The following is a 21,209-nucleotide window of genomic DNA, read 5'->3' on the forward strand; positions in this document are numbered from 1 at the left end:
GTTTGGGGGACAGGGTTGGGAGGGATGATTTTGGGGTGCAGGGTTTAGGGCAGCAGGATCTTGGGGTGAAGGGGTTTGGTGTGAAGGGTTGGGTAGGACAGGATTTGGGGTGCAGGTTTTTAGGGTGCAACTTGTGGGGGTCAGGATTTGGGGTACAGGGTTTGGGGGTGCAGGGTTTAGTGGTGCAGGGTTTGGGGGTGCAGGTCTTAGGGAGGCAGAATTAGGGTGCAACACTTGAGGGTGCAGGGTTTGGGGGTTTGGGACATGGGGCTGGAGGATTTAGGGGTGCAGGATTTGGGGTGCAGTGTGTGGGGGTGCAAGATCTTGGGGTGTACGAGCTTTGGGTGTGGGATTTGAAGGACAATGATTTGGGGGTGCAGGGATTGGGGGTGTAGGGTTTTGGGGTTGCTGCGTTTGGAGATTCGGGATGTGGAGGTCAAGGATTTAGGGGTACAAGGGCTGGTTGCAGGATTTGGGGTACAGGGTTGGTTGCAGGATTTGGGGTGCAGGGTTTGAAGTGCAGGGCTAAAGGGGGCAGGATTTGGAGGTGCAAGATTTGGTGGTCTGGGGTACTGGGGTGCAGGGTTTTGGGGTGCGGGATTTGGGGGTGCAGGTTCCATGTCTTTAGGAACTGGGCGGGGAGGGTTTTTTGGTGCGGACTTTTGAGTGCAAGTTTGAGGGGCCTTGATTTTGGGGTGCATGGTTTGGGGGGCAGGATTCCGGGTGTAAGGTTTTGAGGTGCAGGACTTGGGGGCGCAGGTTTCACACGTTAAGGAACTGGGGCTGCAGAGGTTGGGGGTGCAGCGTTGTGGGCTGCAGGGTTGAAGGGTGCAGGATTTAGGGGTACAGGTTTTGGGGGTGCAGGAGCTGGGGGTGCAGGCTGTAGGGATCAGAATATGGGGGTGCAGGGTTCTGGGGTGCAGGATCTGGGTGAGCAGGCTCTTGGGGTACAGAACCTTGTAGTTCAGCGTTTAGAGGCAGGATTTGGGGGTGCAGGGCTTTGGGGTGAGGGGTCTGGAGTGAGGGGTTCAGGTGTTCAGCACCTAGGGGTGCAGGACTTGGGGGTTGGAGGATTTGGGGGTGCAGGGATATGGGGTGCAACTTGTGGGGTGCAGAGTTTTGGGTATAGGATTTTGGGGTGCAGAGTTTTGGGGTGGGGGATTGGGGGAGCAGGGTTTCAGGGTGCAAGGTTCAGTGGTGCAGGGTTCTGGGGGTGCAGGGTTTAGCGCCAGAATTGGGGGTGCAGGGTTTGGGATTGCAGGGTGTTGGGGGAAGGATCTGGGGGTACAAGATGTGGGGTAGCAGGGTTTTGGGGTGCAACTTGTGGGGGCAGGATTTGGGGTACAGGAGGTTGGGGGTGCAGGGTTTGGGGGTGTAGGATTTAGTGGAGCAGGGACTGGGGGTGAAGGTCTTGTGGAGGCAGAATTGGGGGTGCAGGTCTTGGGGAGGCAGAATTGGGGGTGCAGATTTTGGGTGTTCAGGACCTGGGGGTGCAGGATTTGGGGATGTAGGTTTTGGGGGGTAGATTTTGGGGTGCTGGGTTCGGCACATGGGTCTGGAGGATTTGGGGGTGCAGGGTTAAGGGGTTTAGGATTTTGGGGTGCACAGTTTAGGGTGCACGTTCTGGACATGTATGATTTGAGAGTGCAGGGCTTTGGGGTACAGGATTTGGGGTGCAGGGTTTTGGGGTCAGGATCTGGGGGTGCAGGGTGTTGGGGAGAAGGATTTGGGGGTGCAGCATTTTGAAGGGCAGGGTTTGGAGGAGGGAGGTTTTGGGGGTGAAAGATTTGGTGGTTCAGGTTTTGGGGGTGCAGTGTTAAGAGGGTGGAGGATTAGGGGTGCAGGATTTGGGGGTGCAATGTTTGGGGGTGCAGGGTTTAGAAGTCAGGTCTAAGAGTGCAGCGTTTGGGGTGCAGGAGGTTGGGGGGAAATTTAAGGTTGCAGAGTGTGGGGTGCACAGGACTGGGGCTCAGGATTTGGGGGTGCGGGGTTTCAGGGTTCAAGATTTGGAGGTGTGGAGTTTTGGGGTGCAGGGGATGGGGGTGAAGGATTTGAGGCTGCAGGGTGGTGGGGGGAGGATTTGGGGGTGAGAGATTTGGGGTGCAGGATGTGGGGGTGCAGAGTTTTGGGAGGCAAGGATTCGGGGCTGCAGGATTTGGGGGTTCAGTGTTTAGGGCAGCACAACCTCGGGGTGCAGGGGTTTGCAGTGAAAGGTTTGGTAGGGCAGGATTTCGGGTGCAGGATTCTGGGGTGCTGGGTTTGGGGGACAGGATTTGGTGTTGCAGGGATGGGGTTGAAGGGCTTGGGTTTCCAGGCCTTTGAGGTGCAGGATTTGGAGGTGCAAGGTTTGGGAGGGAATTCTTTGGGGTGCAGGGTTTGGGGTTCCAGGAGGTGGGGGAAGGACCTTGGGGTCTAGGGTTTGGGGGGGCAGGGTTTTGGGGGAAGGATTTAGGGGTGCAGGGTTTTGAAGTGCAGCGTTTCAGGGGGGCATGGTTTTGGGGGTGCACATGTGGGGGTCCAGGTTTGGGGGATGCAGAGTTTGTGAATGGAGGATTTTGGGGTGCTGGGTTTGGGGCTGCCTAATTTGGGGGTGCAGTGTTTGGGTGTTCAGGACCTGGGGGTGCTGCGTTTGGGAATGCAAGCTTTGGGGGTGCAGGGCTCAGGATTTGGGAGGGCAGGATCAGGGGGTGTAAGATTTCAGGGTTTAGGGGTGCAAAGTTTGGTAGGGCTGAATTATAGGGGTGCAAAGTATGGTAGGGCTGAATTTAGGGGTGCAGGATTTGGTATTACAGGTTTTGGGGAATCATGGCTTGGGAGGAAGGATTTAGGGGTGCAGGGTTTCAAGATGCAGGATTTGGGGTGCAGTATTTGGGGTTGCAGGTTTGGGGGGTGCATGTTGTGGGGCGGCAGGATATCGGGTATAGGGTTCTGGGCTGCAGGGTTTGGGGGTGCAGGATTTCAACGTGCAGGGTTCTGGGGTGCAGTATCTGGGGGTCCAGGGTTTGGCAGTGCATTGGCTTTGGGGGTTGAAGGATTTGGGGGTGCAGGGTTTAGGGATGCAGGATTTGGGGGTGCAGGATTTGGAAGTGCAGAGTTAGGGGGCAGGATTTTCAGTGCAGGGTTTCAGGGTACAGAACTTGGTGGTGCAGGATCTGGGGGTGCAGGTTTTCGGTGGGGAATTTGGGGGTGCAGGGTGTTGAGGAAGGATCTGAGAGTACAATATTTGGGCTTTAAGGGTTTAGGGGGGCAGGATCTGGCAGTGCAGAGTGTGGGGACAGGATCTGGGGGTGCAGCGATTGGGGTTACAGGTTCTGGGGGTGCAGGGTCGAGGGAATTATTTGAGGTGCAGGGTTATGAGAGTGCAGGATTTCTGGGTGCAGAGTTTGGGGTGCTGGGTATGGGGCAGCAGGATCTGGGGGTGCAGGTTTTGGGGGTTCATTCATTTGGGGGGAGGATCTGGGGGTGCAGGGTTTAAGGGTTCAGGATTTGGAGGTGTAGGGTTTTGGGGTAAAGGGTTCTGGGTTGAGGTTTTGGGGTGAAAGATTTGGGGATGCAGTGTTAAGGGGCGGAGGCTTAGAGGTGCAAGATTTGGGGGTGCAGAGTTTTCGTGTGTCTGATTTGGGGGTGCAGGATGTGGGGGTGCAAGATCCTGGAATTCAGGATCTGGGGGTTCAGGATTTGGGGGTGCACAGTATGGGAGGGAAGGATTAGGGGTGCAGGATTTGGGGGTGCACTGTTTGGGGGTGCAGGGTTTAGAAGTCAGGTCTAAGAGTGCAGCGTTTGGGGTGCAGGGGTTTGGGGGGAAATTTAAGGTTGCAGAGTGTGGGGTGCACAGGACTGGGACACAGGATTTGGGGGTGCGAGGTTTCAGGGTTCAGGATTTGGAGGTGTGGAGTTTTGGGGTGCAGGGGTTGGGAGTGCAGGGTGGTGGGGGTGAGAGATTTGGGGTGCAGGATTTGGGGGTGCAGAGTTTTGGGAGGCAAGGATCCGGGGCTGTAGGATTTGGGGGTTCAGTGTTTAGGGCAGCAAAATCTTGGGGTGCAGGGGTTTGCAGTGAAAGGTTTGGTAGGCAGGATTTGGGGTGCAGGATTCTGGGATGCTGGGTTTGGGGTACAGGATTTGGTGTTGCAGGGATGGGGTTGAAGGGCTTGGGTTTCCAGGCCTTTGAGGTGCAGGATTTGGAGGTGCAGGGTTTGGGAGGGAATTCTTTGGGGTGCAGGGTTTGGGGGCAGGGTTTAGGGGTGTAGGGTATAGGACGGAAAGATTTGGGAATGCAGGGTTTGGGGTGCAGGTTTTGGGGTTCAGGAAGGTAGGGAGGGCAGGATTAGGGGGTGCAAGGTTTCAGTTGTAGGGTTAAGGGGTGCAGAGTTTGGTAGGGCCGAATTTGGGGTGCAGGATTTGGGGTGCAGGGTTTGGGAAGACAGGATCGGGGGTGGAGGATTTGGGGGTGCAGGATTGAGGGGCAGGGTTTTGGTGCAGGGCTTGGGGTCAGGATCTGGGGTGCAGGTTTGGGAAGAGTATTTTGGGGTACAGGATTTTGGGTGCCGTGTCTGCGGGGCAGGTTTGGGGTGATCACTGCTGATCCGCACACACTCGCTCTCTCTGGTATTCACCTCCACTCCTGCTCCTCCACCTCCCCACTGTTCTCTCCATCTCCTCTCTTCTCGTTCCCACCACACTCTGCACACAGACCCGACCACTGAGAATGTTCCAGAACACGCTGATCCAAACCCCGCTGGGACCTCCGGGCTCCATGGCAATGTGAAAATGGAGTGTGCCACAGAATCCCTTTGGGTGTCAAACACCTTGAAGGTGCTGGAGTCCAAGCACAACCCCCCGGCACTGCCCACGGCCCTCAGGAGCTCCTGTGGAAACCCCTCCAGGGATGGCGGCTCCAGCCCTGCCCTGGGCAGCCCGTTCAGTGCCCGACAGCCCTCGCTGGGAGGAGCAGCTCCCAGGCTCCAGCCAGAAGCTCACCCGGTACCGCTGGGGCCGTCTCCTCTCCTCCTGCCGCTCGTTCCCGGGCAGAGTCCCTGAAGCCCGCTCTCCGGGCGCTCTGCGGGCGGCTCCTGGCCCGGCCGCCCCCCGCACTCCCGCTCTGGCTCCGCCCCAAGGCTCAGGCGGGAACGGCCGCTGCGGCCCGGCCGGCCAATCGCAGCTCGCCGCCTCAGCCCCGCCCCCTCAAACCAGCCCTTGGCCCCGCCCCCTCCCCCCAGCCCCTCAGGAGGAGCCGCACCCGCTGGTGCTGAGTGCGGAGCTCAGCGCACAAAGAGCTGCACAGGGTGAGAGGGGCAGGGGGATTCGAGCTGGGATGGGCGCTGTTTGCAGACGGAACCAAGTGAGGCACGGGCTCTGCACCTGGAGAAAGGAAAAGGTGCAGTGATCACCCCAAACCTGCCCCGCAAACACGGCACCCAAAATCCTGCACCCCAAAATACTCTTCCCAAACCCTGCACCCCAGATCCTGACCCCAAGCCCTGCACCAAAACCCTGCCCCTCAATCCTGCACCCCCAAATCCTCCACCCCGATCCTGTCTTCCCAAACCCAACACCCCAAACCCTGCACCCCCAAATTCGGCCCTACCAAACTCTGCACCCCTAAACCCTACAACTGAAACCTTGCACCCCCTAATCCTGCCCTCCCTACCTTCCTGAACCCCGAAACCTGCACCCCAAACCCTGCATTCCCAAATCCTTCCGTCCTATATCCTACACCCCTAAACCCTGCCCCCAAACCCTGCACCCCAAAGAATTCCCTCCCAAACCCTGCACCTCCAAATCCTGCACCTCAAAGGCCTGGAAACCCAAGCCCTTCAACCCCATCCCTGCAACACCAAATCCTGTAACCCAAACCCAGCACCCCAGAATCCTGCACCCCAAATCCTGCCTACCAAACCTCTCACTGCAAACCCCTGCACCCCAAGATTGTGCTGCCCTAAACACTGAACCCCCAAATCCTGCAGCCCCAGGTCTTTGCCTCCCAAAACTCTGCACCCCCAAATCCTGCACCCCAAATCTCTCACCCCCAAATCCTTCCCCCACCACCGTACACCCTCAGATCCTTCAACCCCATCCCCTGCACCCCAAAACTCCACACCTCCAAATCCTGATCCCTGAAACCCCGCACCCCCAAATCTTGTACCCCAGTCCTGTGCACCCCACAGTCTGCACCCGAAACGCTGCACTCTTAGACCTGACTTCTAAACCCTGCACCCCCAAACAGTGCACCCCCAAATCCTGAAGCCCCAGATCCTTCCCTCCGATACCCTGCACCCCCACATCCTGAACCCCCAAATCCTGCACCCCTAATCCTCCACCCTTTTAACACTGCACCCCCAAAACCTGAACCACCAAATCTTTCACCCCCAAAACCTCCCTCCTCCAAACCCTGCCCTTCAAAATGCTGCACCCCCAAATCCTTCTCCCCAACACCCTGCACCCCCAGATCCTGACCCCAAAACCCTGCCCCCCAAATCCTGTACCCCAAAGCCCTGCACTCTCAAATCATACATGCCCAGAACGTGCACCCTAAACTGTGCACCCCAAAATCCTAAACCCCTTAACCCTGCACCCCCAAATCCTCCAGACCCATGTGCCGAACCCAGCACCCCAAAATCTACCCCCCAAAACCTACATCCCCAAATCCTGCACCCCCAGGTCCTGAACACCCAAAATCTGCACCCCCAATTCTGCCTCCCCAAGACCTGCACCCCCAATTCTGCCTCCACAAGACCTTCACCCCCAGTCCCTGCTCCACTAAATCCTACACCCCCAAACCCTGCACCCCCAACCTCCTGTACCCCAAATCCTGCCCCCACAAGTTGCACCCTAAAATCCTGCACCCCAAATCCTGTCCTACCCACCCTTCAGCCCAAACCCCTTCACCCCAAAATCCTGCTGCCCTAAACCCTGCACCCCCAAATCATCCCTCCCAACCCTGCCCCCCAAACCCTGTCCCCCTAAAGACTGACCCCTAAACCCTGCTCCCCAAAACCCTGCTACCCCCAATCTTGTACCCCCAGATCCTTCCCCCAACACCCTGCAATCCCAAACCCTGCACCCCCAATTCTGGCGCTAAACCCTGCACCCCCAGAACCCTGCACCACTGAACATTGCACCCCAAAACCCTGCTCCCCCAATCCTCCCCCCCAAAACTCTGCACCCCAAAACCCTATACCCAAAACCCTGCACCCCACAAGTTGCACCCTGAAATCCCTGCACCCCCAAATCCTCCAACCCTCAGGTCCTGCACCCCCAGGTGCTGAACACCTGAACCCCTCACTCCAGACCCCTCACCCCAAAGCCCTGCACCCCCAAATCCTGCCTCTAAACGCTGAACTACAAGGTTCTGTACCCCAAGAGCCTGCTCACCCACATCCTGCACCCCAGAACCCTGCACCCCCATATTCTGATCCCTACAGCCTGCACCCCCAGCTCCTGCACCCCCAAAACCTGTACCCCTAAATCCTGCACCCTTCAACCCTGCAGCCCACAACGCTGCACCCCCAACCTCTGCAGCCCCAGTTCCTTAACGTGTGAAACCTGCGCCCCCAAGTCCTAAACCTCAAAACCTTACACCCGGAATCCTGCCCCCCAAACCATGCACCCCAAAATCAAGGCCCCTCAAACTTGCACTCAAAAGTCCACACCAAAAAACCCTTCAGCCCCCCCCAGTTCCTAAAGACATGGAACCTGCACCCCAAAATCCCGCACCCCAAAACCCTGCACCCCAGTATCCCAGACCACCAAATCTTGCACCTCCAAATCCTGCCCCCTTTAGCCCTGCACTTCAAACCCTGCACCCCAAATCCTGCAACCAACCCTGTACCCCCAAATCCTGCAACCAGCCCTTGTACCCCTAAATCCTTGACCTCCACATCCCGAATCTCCAAACGCAGCAACCCCAAAACCCTACACCCCCAATCCCTGCACCCCCAAATCATTGTCCTTCAAATCCCACACCCAACGCTCGTACACCCCAAGATCTTGCACCCCCACACACTGCACCCCAAATCCTGCACCCCCAAATCCTCCAGCCCCATGTCCCAAACCCCCAAACCCTGCACCCTCAAGTCTTGCACCCCCAAACCATTCTCCCCCAAATCCTGCAACCCCAAACCCCACACCTCCTGCACCCCAAAATTCGACACCTCCAAATCCTAAACCCTTAAACCCTGCATCTCGCAAATCCTTCCCCCCAAAACAGTGCCACCCAAACCCTGCACCCCAGATCCTGCAGCCCCTAACTCTGCACCCCAAACGCTGCACCCTCAGATCCTGCGTCCCCAACCCTGCACCCCAAATCCTTTACCGCAAAATTCCCCAAACCTGCAAACCCGAATCCTGCACCCCCAGTTCCTAAACATGCGAACCCTGCACCCCCAAACATTCAGCCCAAAGCCCTGCACCCCCAAATCCTGCCGTACACAACCCTTCACCCCAAACCTCTTCAACCCAAGATACTGAAACCCTAAGCCCTGCCCCCCAAACCTACATCCCCAAATCCTGCACCCCCAGGTCCTGAACACCCAAAATCTGCACCCTCAAATCCCTGAACTCCAAAAACCTGCACCCCCAATTCTGCCTCCCCAAGACCTGCACCCCCAAACCCTGTACCCCAAATCCTGACCCCCACAAGTTGCACCCTAAAAACCTGCACCCCAAATCCTGTCCTACCCAACCCTTCACGCCAAACCCTTTCACCCCAAGATCGTGCTGCCCTAAACCCTGCACCCCAAAATCATCCCTCCCAACCCTGCCCCCCAAACCCTGTCCCCCTAAAGCCTGACCCCTAAACCCTGCTCCCCAAAACCCTGCTATCCCCAATCTTGCACCCCCAGATCCTGCTGCTCCAAACCCTGCACCCCAAATCCTCCAGCCCCACGTACCGATCTCCCAAACCCTGCACCCCACAACCCTGCACCCCACAACCCCTTCACCCCCAAATCCTGCACCCCCAGCCCTACCCCGTAAACTTTCCACCCCCAATCCTGCCCTACCAAGCCCTCCACCCCAAACCCCTGCACCCCAAGATCCTGCACCCTAAACCCTGCACCCCTATATCCTCCTTCCCCAAACCCTGCACCCCAAACCACTGCACTCCAAACCACTGCACCCCTAAACCCTGAACCCCCAAATCCTGCACCCCTGGAACCTGCAACCACACACCCTGTAGCCCCAAATCAGGCCCCGCAAAATCCTACTCCCCTGGCCTTGCACCCCCAAATCCTGCACCACCTAATCCTCCAAACCCCTAACACAACCCCCTAAACCCCTTGTCCCCAGGGCCCATTGTGACATCCCAGGACCCCCCATTGTCCCCAGGGCTCATTGTGACACCATGGGGGACCCCCTTGTCGCTGGGGACCCATTGTAACACCATGGGGACCTCCCCTTGTCCTCAAGCCCCATTGTGATATCCTGGGGAGCCCCCTTTGTCCCCAGGGCCCATCGTGACATCCCAGGACCCCACATTGTCCCCAGGGCCCGTTGTGACATCCTGGGGACCCCTCTTTGTCCCCAGGACCCATTGTGACGTCCCAGGAACCCCCATTGTCCCCAGAGCGCATTGTGACATCCTGGAGACCCTTTTTGTCCGCAGGGCCCATTGTAACGTCACAGGACCCCCCATTGTCCCCAGGGTCCATTGTTACATCCTGGGGACCCCCTTGTCCCCAGGACCCATCGTGACACCATGGGCACCCTCCTTGTTACTGGGGACCCATTGTGACACCATGGGGAGCCCCCCTTGTCCTCAGGGCCCATTGTGACATCCTGGGCACCCTCCTTTGTCCCCCGGGACCATTGTAACACCGTGGGGACCCCCTTTGTCCCCAGGGCCCATTGTGACACTGTGGGGACTTCCCTCGTCCCCAGGGCCTATTGTTACGTCCCAGGACCCCCCTTTGTCCCCAGGGCCCCCCATTGTGACACCTTGGGGACTCCCCTTGTCACTGGGGACCCATTGTGACATCCTGGGGATCCCTCCTTGTCCCCAGGGCCCATTGTGACGTCCCAGGACCCCCCATTGTCCCCAGGACCCATTGTGACATTCAGGGGACCCCCCTTGTCACTGGGGACCCATTGTGACACCATGGAGACCACCCCTTGTCCTCAGGGCCTATTGTGAACATCCTGGGGAACCTCTATTTTCCCCAGAGTCCATTGAGAGATCCTGGGGACCCCCTTGTCCCCAGGTCCCATTGTGACATCCTGGGGAGCCTCTTTTTCCCCAGGGCCCATTGTGACATCCTGGGGACCCCCTTTGTCCCCAGGGCCCATTGTGACGTCCCAGGACCCCCCATTGTCCCCAGGGCCCATTGTGAAATCCCAGGACCCCCTTGTCCCCAGGACCCATCGTGACACCATGGGGACCCTCCTTGTCACTGGGGACCCATTCCGACACCCTGGGGAGCCCCCCTTGTCCTCAGGGCCCATTGTGACATTATGGGCACCCCCTTTCTCCCCAGGGGCCGTTGTGACATTCAGGGGACCCCACCTTGTCCCCAGGGCCCATTGTAATGTCCCAGGACCCCTCCTTGTCCCCAGGGCCCATTGTGATATCATGGGGACCCCATTTGTCACTGGGGCTCATTGAGACATCGTGGGGATCAATTTTGTCCCCAGGGCCGATTGTGACGTCCCAGGTCCTCCCGTTGTCCCCAGGGCCCATTGTGACATTCAGGGGACCCCCCTTTGTCACTGGGGCCCATTGTGACATCCCAGGACCCCCCATTGTCCCCAGGACCCATCGTGACACCATGGGGACCACCCCTTGTCCTCAGGGCCTATTGTGAACATCCTGGGGAACCTCCATTGTCCCCAGAGCCCATTGTGAGATCCTGTGGAGACCCTTGTCCCCAGGTCCCATTGTGACATCATGGGGACCCCCTTTATCCCCAGGGCCCATTGTGACGTCCCAGGACCCCCCATTGTCCCCAGGGCCCATTGTGACATTCAGGGGACCCCCATTTGTCACTGGGGCTCATTGAGACATCGTGGGGACCAACTTTGTCCCCAGGGCCCATTGTGACGTCCCGGGACCTCCCGTTGTCCCCAGTGTCCATTGTGACATCCGAGGAGCCCAGTTTGTCCCCAGGACCCATTTTGATATTGAGGGGAGCCACGTTTGTCCCCAGGGCCCATTGTGACAACATGGGCACCCCCGCTTGTCATTGGGGACCCATTGTGACACCATGGAGACCCCCGCTTGTCCTCAGGGTCCATTGTGACATCTTGGGCACCTCCCATTGTCCCCAGGACCCATTGCGACATCCTGGGGACCCCCTTGCTCCCAGGGCCCATTGTGGCACCATGGGGACATCCCCTTTGTCCCCAGGGACCATTGTGACATCCCAGGACCCCCCTTTGTCCCCAGGGCCCATTGTGACGTCCCAGGACCCCCCATTGTCCCCAGGACCCATTGTGACATTCAGGGGACCCCTTTGTCACTGGGGCCCATTGTGAAATCCCAGGACCCCACATTGTCCCCAGGGCCCATTGTGACATCCTGGGGACCCCCCCTTGTCCCCAGGGCCCATTGTGACATCCCAGGACCCCCCATTGTCTCCAGTGCCCATTGTGACATCCTCGGCACCCCCTTGTCCCCAGGGCCCATTGTGACATCCTGGGGACCCCACCTTGTCCCCAGGGCCCATTGTGACGTCCCAGGACCCCCCATTGTCCCCAGGGCCCATTGTGACATCCTGGGGATCCCTCCTTGTCCCCAGGGCCCATTGTGACGTCCCAGGACCCCCCATTGTCCCCAGGGCCCATTGTGACATCCTGGGGATCCCTCCTTGTCCCCAGGGCCCATTGTGACGTCCCAGGACCCCCCATTGTCCCCAGGGCCCATTGTGACATCCTCTGCACCCCCTTGTCCCCAGGGCCCATTGTGACATTCAGGGGACCCCTCTTTGTCCCCAGGGCCCATTGTGACATCCTGGGGACCCCCTCTTGTCACTGGGGCCCATTGTGACGTCCCGGGAACCCCCATTGTTCCCAGGGCCCATTGTGACATCCTGGGGACCCTCCTTGTCCCCAGGGCCCATTGTGACATCCTGGGCACCCCCCATTTTCCCCAGGACCCATTGTGACATCCTGGGGACCCCCTTGCTCCCAGGGCCCATTGTAGCACCATGGGGACACCCCCTTTGTCCCCAGGGCCCATTGTGACATCCCAGGACCCCCCTTTGTCCCCAGGGCCCATTGTAGCACCATGGGGACCCCATTTGACGCCAGGGCCCATTGTGGCACCATGGCAACCCCTTTTGTCCCCAGGGCCCATTGTGACATTCTTGGACCCCACTTTGTCCCCAGGGCCTATTGTGACACCATGGGGACCCCTCCTTGTCACTGGGGACCCATTGTGACACCATGGCGACCCCCCCTTGTCCTCAGGACTCATTCTGACATCCTGGACACCCCCCATTGTCCCCAGGGCCCATTGTGACATCCACTGCACCCCCTTGTCCCCAGGGCCCATTGTGACATTCAGGGGACCCCTCTTTGTCCCCAGGGCCCATTGTGACATCCTGGGGACCCCCCCTTGTCCCCAGGGCCCATTGTGACGTCCCAGGATCCCCCATTGTCCCCAGGGCCCATTGTGACATCCTGGGGACCTCACTTGTCCCCAGGACCCATTGTGACACTATGGCGACCCCCCCTTGTTCCCAGGGCCCATTGTGACACCGTGGGTACCACCCTTGTCTGCAGGGCTCATTGTGACATCCCAGGACCCCCCATTGTCCCCAGGGCCCATTGTGACATTCAGGGGACCCCCCTTTGTCCCCAGGGCCCATTCTGATACCGTGGGGACCCCTTTGTCCCCAGGGCCCATTGTGACATGCTGGGGACGCTCTTTGTCCCCAGGGCCCATTGTGACATCCTGGGGACCCTCCTTGTCCCCAGAGCCCATTGTGACATCCAGGGGACCCCATTTGTCCCCAGGGCCCATTGTGGCACCATAGGGACCCCCTTTGTCACTAGGGCCCATTGTGACATCCCAGGACCCCCCCCTGGTCCCCAGGGCCCATTGTGACATCCTGGGGACCCCCTTTGTCCCAAGACTTCATTGTGACATCCTGGGGACCCCCGTTGTCTTCAGGGTCCATTGTGACAGCCCAGGACCTTACGTTGTCCCCAGGGCCCATTGTGATATCTGGGGGACCCCCTTGATCCCAAGGCCCATTGTGACATCCTGGGGACCCCTCCTTGTCCCCAGGGCCCATTGTGACATCCCAGGACCCCCCATTGTCCCCAGGGCCCATTGTGACATCCTCGGCACCCCCTTGTCCCAAGGGCCCATTGTGACATCCTGGAGACAACCCCTTGTCCCCAGGGCCCATCGTGACATTCAGGGGACCCCTCTTTGTCCCCAGGGCCCATTGTGACATCCTGGGGACCCCCCCTTGTCCCCAGGGCCCATTGTGACGTCCCAGGAACCCCCATTGTCCCCAGGGCCCATTGTGACATCCTGGGGATCCCTCCTTGTCTCCAGGGCCCATTGTGACGTCCCAGGACCCCCCATTGTCCCCAGGACCTATTGTGACATTCAGGGGACCCCCTTTGTCACTGGGGCCCATTGTGACACCATGGAGACCCCCGCTTGTCCTCAGGGTCCATTGTGACATCCTGCGGACCCCATTGTCACCAGAGCCCATTGTGATATCCTGGCGACCACCCTTTGTCCCCAGGGCCCATTGTGATATCCTGAGGACCGCCCTTTGTCCCCAGGGCCCATTGTGACATCCCAGGACCCTCTTTGTCCCTGTCGAGGGTTAAGATTGCGGGGTGACAATCAAACCCTGCCAGATGTGTTGTCAACCTCCTCTCCCCCCCCAATTCCCCCTTTTGCCCCTCCCTCTCCCCCATCCCACTCAGCACAGGCGATTGGGAGGGGAAGAAGCACAGAGGGAAGAGAGTTGGAAAAGTTAAAGATGTTTTACTGATGCTACTGATAAGAATAGAGAAAATAATACAAATATACAAAACCAATCTTGTAAGTCTGAGCAACTGCAGAGCCAGCACCCAAAGTCCTGGATTAGACTCTGTAGCCAACCAGAGCTGGATTCAGTCTCTCACTGGCCTCAGTTCGCAGGGACGACCAGCAAGGTCCTCTCCTAATGTCGGCCATGAGGAAAAAAGGGCCGAGATCCTCGTGATCTCCCGCTTTTATATGAAGTATTCACGTGAACGGAATGTTATACACAGTTGGTCACCGGTTTGTTATTGCCCCTCTCGCGAGATGTGCATCCGTGCTTATCAATAAGTTTTCATTCCATTGCTGGGTTTGCCAAAACATGTGTCCGGTTCTCCAGGAAAATGCAGCTGATATGAAGCTTGAGCTGACAGGCAAATTCACTAAAAGAGAAACTTGTTTTTTAACAAAACCAGGACATTCCACCCCTTATAATATGACATTCACTGAATACTTAAACCTTATCAATACAATCTATCAATACAATCTAATTAATCACTACTATATATATATATATATACACATATGTACATATATACACAGGAGTAATTAATCAGTGGACCATCCTTTGAAAAGTTCATTAAGTTCATTTTGTCACCACAGTCTCCCAGGGCAGGAAAAATGGTCCAAGTTCATCTCATGACCCCTGTTGGTGGGTTAAGGACACCAACTTCGAAGAAGGTGTCGGGCGCCACTCGAAGAAGCCAGCGCTGGTTTCATCACCATTGTCTTGATCTGAAAGACACTTATTAAAGATTGTTAGCGCGGCAATTCACATCGTACAGTTCAGTATTGAGTATTTTCACCTAAAATCAAATCCCCTTGAGGTGCACACCGAACTCCTCCATCCTTGAGCATCACCCACCAGGTGCTGCCAGGTCCCTGGGCAAAAACAATCCCACGAATAGGTTTGCCTGTGCCTGAGGCAGGAGGAACCCAGACTGCCTATCCTAACATATTTTCCATGTGTACTACAGGGACTTTATCTCCTTCCACAGTCCGTAGAATTTCTGATTGGGCAGGCCCGGCTCGATTGGTTGATCCCCTGGTGTTGACCAACCAAGTGGCTTTTGCTAAATGTGAATCCCAGTTTTTAAAGGCTCCACCACCCAGTGCCTTTAGTGTAGTTTTTAACAAACCATTGTACCTTTCAATTTTCCCAGAGGCTGGTGCATGATATGGAATATGATACACCCACTCAATACCATGTTCTTTGGCCCAATTGTCTATAATACTGTTTTTGAAATGAGTACCATAGTCTGATTCAATTCTTTCTGGCCTACCGTGCCGCCAAAGGACTTGCTTCTCAAGGCCCAAGATGGTATTTCGGGCTGTAACATGAGGTACAGCAGATGTTTCCAACCATCCGGTGGTTGCTTCCACCATTGTAAGTACATAACGCTTACCTTGACGTGTCTGTGGAAGTGTGATATAATCAATCTGCCAAGCTTCTCCATACTTACACTTTAACCATCGCGCCCCATACCATACAGGCTTTAACTGTTTTGCTTGTTTGATTTCGGCGCAAGTTTCACATTCATGAATAACCTGTGAAACAGTGTCCATAGTTAAATCCACCCCTCGATCACGAGCCCATTTTCATGTTGCATCTCTACCTTGATGCCCTGAAGCATCATGGGCCCACCGAGCTAGGAAAAGTTCACCTTTATGTTGCCAGTCCAAGTCCACCTCAGCTACTTTAATCTTAGCAGCTTGATCCGCTTGTTGGTTGTTTCGATGTTCCTTGGTGGCTCGACTTTTAGGCACATGAGAATCTACACGACGAACTTTCACAGGCAGGCTCTCTAGCCAAGCAGCAATGTCTTGCCACAGTGTGGCAGCCCAAATGGGTTTACCTCTGCACTGCCAGTTGCTTTTCTTCCATTGCTGTAGCCACCCCCACAAGGCATTTGCTACCATCCATGAGTCAGTATAGAGATAAAGCATTGGCCACTTCTCTCGTTCAGCAATGTCCAAAGCCAGCTGGATGGCTTTCACTGCTGCAAACTGACTGGATTCACCTTGTCCTTCAGTGGCTTCTGTAACTTGTCGTGTGGGACTCCACACAGCAGCTTTCACCTTCGATGTTTTCCTACAAGACGACAGGATCCGTCTGTGAACAGTGCATACTGCTTATCAGTCTCTGAAAGCGTATTATATGGTGGTGCTTCTTCAGCACGTTTTACTTCCTCCTCATCTGGAGACATCCCAAAGTCTTTGCTTTCTGGCCAGTCTGTAATAACTTCTAATATCCCTGGACGGTTGGGACTTCCAATTCGAGCTCATTGCGTGATCAGTGCAATCCATTTACTCCATGTAACTTCGGTGCCATGATGTGGAGAGGGAACCGTCCCTTTGAACACCCAGCTCAGCACCGGCAGTCGAGGTGCAGGAGGAGCTGTGCTTCAGTGCCCATCACTTCTGAAGCAGCTCGAACTCCTTCATATGCTGCTAGTATCTCCTTTTCAGTTGGAGTACAGTTGGCCTCAGATCCTTTGTATCCTCGACTCCAAAAACCTAAGGGTCGACCTCGGGTTTCTCCTGGTGCTTTCTGCCAGAGGCTCCAGGTAAGTCCATTATCTCCGGCTGCGGTGTAGAGCACATTTTTAACATCTAGTCCAGTTCGGACTGGTCCAAGGGCCACCGCATGAGTTATCTCACGCTTAATTTGTTCAAAGGCTTGTCGTTGTTCAGGGCCCCACTCAAATTGGTTCTTTTTACGAGTCACTCGATAGAGAGGCTCACAATGTGGCTGTAGTCAGGAATATGCATTCTCCAAAAACCTACAACGCCCAAGAAAGTCTGTGTCTCCTTTTTATTAGTAGGTGGAGACATTGCTGCAATTTTGTTGATCACATCCATTGGGATCTGGCGACGGCCTTCTTGCCATTTTATTCCTAAAAACTGGATCTCTCGTGCAGGTCCCTTGACCTTGCTCCGTTTTATATCAAAACCAGCATCCAAAAGAATCTGAATTATTCTCTCACCTTTCTTGAAGACTTCTTTCGCTGTGTCGCCCCATACGATGATGTCATCAATATATTGCAAGTGTTCTGGAGCTTCACCTTGCTCCAGCGTGGTCTGGATCAGTCCATGGCAGATGGTAGGGCTGTGTTTCCACCCCTGGGGCAAGCGATTCCATGTATACTGGATGCCCCTCCAGGTGAAAGCGAACTGTGGCCTGCACTCTGCTGCTGCAGGAATAGAGAAAAATGCATGAGCAATGTCAATTGTAGCATACCACTTGGCTGCCTTTGACTCCAGTTCAAATTGCAGTTCTAGCATGTCAGGCACAGCAGCACTCAGTGTGCTGTAACTTCATTCAGGCCACGATAGCCTACAGTTGGTCTCCACTCGTCACTAGACTAACGCACTGGCCAGATTGGGCTGTTAAAAGGTGAGCGGGTCTTACTGATCACACCCTGGCTTTCCAATTGACGGATCAGCTTCTGTATAGGAATCAAAGAGTCTCGATTGGTGCGATATTGCCGGCGATGCACCGTTGTGGTAGCAATTGGCACCTGCTGATCGTCAACCATCAGCAGTCCTACAACAGAAGGGTCATCTGAAAGACCAGGCAAATCAGACAGCTGTTCAATTTTCTCAGTGTCCACAGCTGCTATACCAAATGCCCACCTATACCCTTTTGGGTCCTTAAAATACCCTCTCCTGAGGTGGTCTATGCCAAGGATGCACGGAGCATCTGGATCAGTCACAATGGGATGCTTTTGCCAGTTTTTTCCAGTTAAGCTCATTTCAGCCTCTACAACAGTCAGTTCCTGGGATCCCCCAGTCACTCCAACAATATTGATGGATTGCGTTCCTTTATAATTAGAAGGAATTATTGTGCACTGAGCACCAGTGTCCACTAAAGCTTTGTACTCCTGGGGTTGTGTTGTACCAGACCATAGTATTTGTACAGTCCAATAAACTCTGTTATCCCTTTCCTCCACCTGGTTGGAGGCAGGGCACCTCTAATTCCTGTTTTGCACAGTCTCTGGGTGTGAATTAGAGGTTCCTTCAAGAGCATCAGAATCTCTTCTGCTCCTTTTGTAAACTGGAGCAGCCACCTTCCTAGGAGTTTTTCCTTTTATCTCACGTACTCGTTCCTGAAGTTCTGAGGTAGGCCTTCCATGCCACTTATTGATGTTTTCTCCCTGCTCATGTAGGAAGAACCACAGTAAACCTCTTCTTGTGGGCTGCCTCTGCCCTCTCTCTCGAGATTGGAAACGCCTTCTCCTAACAGCTGAAACATAGGTTTGTGCAGGTCGTGAACGGTACGAGTCTTCTCTGAGCTCTTTGATTTCTTGCAACAGCTTTTCAAACCGGTCATCAGATTTTTCACACAGTTTCTCCACAGCGGAGACAGAAGCCCGCAGAGAACCAGCAAGGCTGTCCTCAAAGTACCGGAGCTGCTCAATCACTTCATTAATTTCTTGTGCACCTTTAGCCGACCAGACCATTCCTGCCAATGACTTAGCATATGCAGGTGGTGCACTTTGTACAAATCTGCGCCACATAGATTTTGTACAATTGATTCTATCTGGGTCTGTCCCCCCTTGGCTGTTTGGTCCTAGATAGATGATCTCTCGCACAGCTAATTCTCTCAGGAACTGGATACCTCTCTCCATAGTATTCCATTTCCCTAACTTGGATATACAATCTTCCTTGTAGGGAAATCTGGCTTTCATAGCTGCAGGAGTCGGGTCCAGAGAGTAGCGGCATTAGACTCTCTTGAAATTGCCCTATCAATGGTGGAATCTTTTGACAGAGATCCCAGCTGCCTGGCTTCACCACCTTCCAATTCAATTGTTTCTGCCCCGTTGTCCCAGCATCGCAGCAGCCAGGTTAAAATATTCTCGCCTTCACGACGACTGAAGTCTTTTCGCAGATCTCTCAGCTCACCTGGAGAAAAGGACCGAGTGGTGGTCACTTCATCTCCTCCCTGTCCTGATGATGCCCCTTGGGTTGATGTTGGCCCTGTGCCATCACCTGCTGCACGGGTGGTCTTTCTAGTGACTTTCTTACAACCAGCAACTGATGCTCATATGGGTTCACCATCATTTGATTCATTTTCAGAGTCTGAATGACTGTCACAGTGATTGCCGTGGTTACAGCAGCAACAGTGCCCAGTGTGTGAAAACGGGGGGGCTGCCTTGTTAGCCTTTGAGGCTGGAGAGGTAACGTTATCTGCAGCGACCTTGGCAGAGGAGCTCTGCGGAGGAGCTGTAGCTTCAGCCTGCGAAGCCGCGGTTGGGGGGGCAGTGGCTGCAGCAGCAGCTTTGGCTGTTTTGCCTTTTCTCGAGCGGCTAGGAGTGCTTTTTGCTAAAGCTTCCGAAGACGCACCGCAAATCTCAGGACTAAAAAGAGACACAAACCTCCTATTGAACCTCATTTCTGTTAACAGTAACACAAACTGACACACATTCAGCAAACCAGATAACACCATCACAGTTCTATCAAAGCTCCAAGGATATTCAAAGCTCTCTAAAACATTTGCAAACTGTCCTAGCGAAAACACAAAAGTATTGTTAGTCAGCCTTTCTAAAGATTCGCTTGACCAATTAGCAAATATAGAGCCATTCTGCTCTTTAATCTCTCCTGGAGGTTTTTCAAGGTAAAGCAGAAGCGAGTAGAAATTCATTAGCGGCTGCAGTATAATGAAATAAACCAGTGCCATACCACACAGTATCATCATGACTGCTGTCCAGTTTCTTGTTGTTATATAATGAATACTTCGATTCAGAAAGAAACACCAACACAGATATGGGATCAGCGAGCACAATGTAGAAAATAACTGATACAACTTTTGCCATAACATCTTTAAATCGATGTAATTCACTTTGCCTTAATACCACTAAATAATATCCAAAGCAAACAGACGCGCGAGTATCACAATTCTATGAGTTGCCACCGTGCCAAGAAAATTGAAAGGTACGTCAGAGCAGTAGAAAAGCCAAAAATCTCCAAATTTACCCCTTTCTCTTGCCCCACGTTGGGCGCCAATTATCTGTCGAGGGTTAGGATTGCGGGTGACAATCAAACCCTGGCAGATGTGTTGTTAACCTCCTCTCCCCCCCACTTCCCCCTTTTGCCCCTCCCTCTCCCCGCTTCCCACTCAGGACAGGCGATTGGGAGGGAAAGAAGGACAGAGAGAAGAGAGTTGGAAAAGTTAAAGATGTTTTACTAATGCTACTAATAAGAATAGAGAAAATAATACAAAATATACAAAACCAATCTTGTAAGTCTCAGCAACTGCAGAGCCAGCACCCAAAGTCCTGGATTAGACTCTGTAGCCAACCGGAGCTGCATTCAGTCTCTCACTAGGCCTCAGTTCGCAGGGACGACCATCAAGGTCCTCTCCTAATGTCAGCCATGAGGAAAAAGGGAAAAAGGGCAAAAAGGGAAAAAAGGGGCCGAGATCCTCGTGATCTCCCACTTTTATATGAAGTATTCACGTGAATGGAATGTTATACATGGTTGGTCAGTCTCTCGATCATCAGTTTCTCGTTGCCCCTCTCGCGAGATGTCCATCCGTGCTTATCAATAAGTTTGCATTCCATTGCTAGGTTTAACCAAAACATGTGTCCGGTTCTCCAGGAAAATGCAGCTAATATGAAGGCTTTAGCTGACAGGCAAAAATTCACTAAAAGAGAAACTTGTTTTTTAACAAAACCAGGACAATGAGGAACTTGGTGATGCAGGACGATCTCCATCAGCACATGTGGTGTTTTCTTCTGTTGAAGATGGATTCAGTCTCTTGGCCCTCTGAAAGATAAGTGGAGGCTGGGGGGCTGGGAAGGGGTTGGGAACTGCAGGGAGGGGGGTAAAGTTCTCATTGGGGCAAGGGTGATCCAGGAACAGTCCCTTTTGGGCAGGCGAAGGGTCCAGGGAACTTCACAGTGCGATGCCAGCGTGTCCCGGGCAGGGCAGCTCCAGCCTAGTGTCAGTGTTGTATTGCAGGTCGGGAGGCTTGCATTGTGCCTGTCAGACGGTCCCGGGGTCTCGTCGCGCTTGAGGGACCCGACAGGCATCCCGGGCGCCATCCCGGGATCCGGAACGCCGGTGCCAGTTGGCGTAGCGCCAATCGGGTCCTGGTTTTCTTGTATCAACAGCTGAAAGCGTGGATGGTTTTTGCATTTTGGATGTTTCTGCGCAGTTGTGTTTTATGGTGTAGTTCTGGGCTGCATCGGCAGCTGTGCTCTGTACCCCTCCAGTCTAAGGGACTGGC

Source organism: Patagioenas fasciata, chromosome 9, assembly GCF_037038585.1.
Source record: "Patagioenas fasciata isolate bPatFas1 chromosome 9, bPatFas1.hap1, whole genome shotgun sequence".
Classification (NCBI taxonomy): domain Eukaryota; kingdom Metazoa; phylum Chordata; class Aves; order Columbiformes; family Columbidae; genus Patagioenas; species Patagioenas fasciata.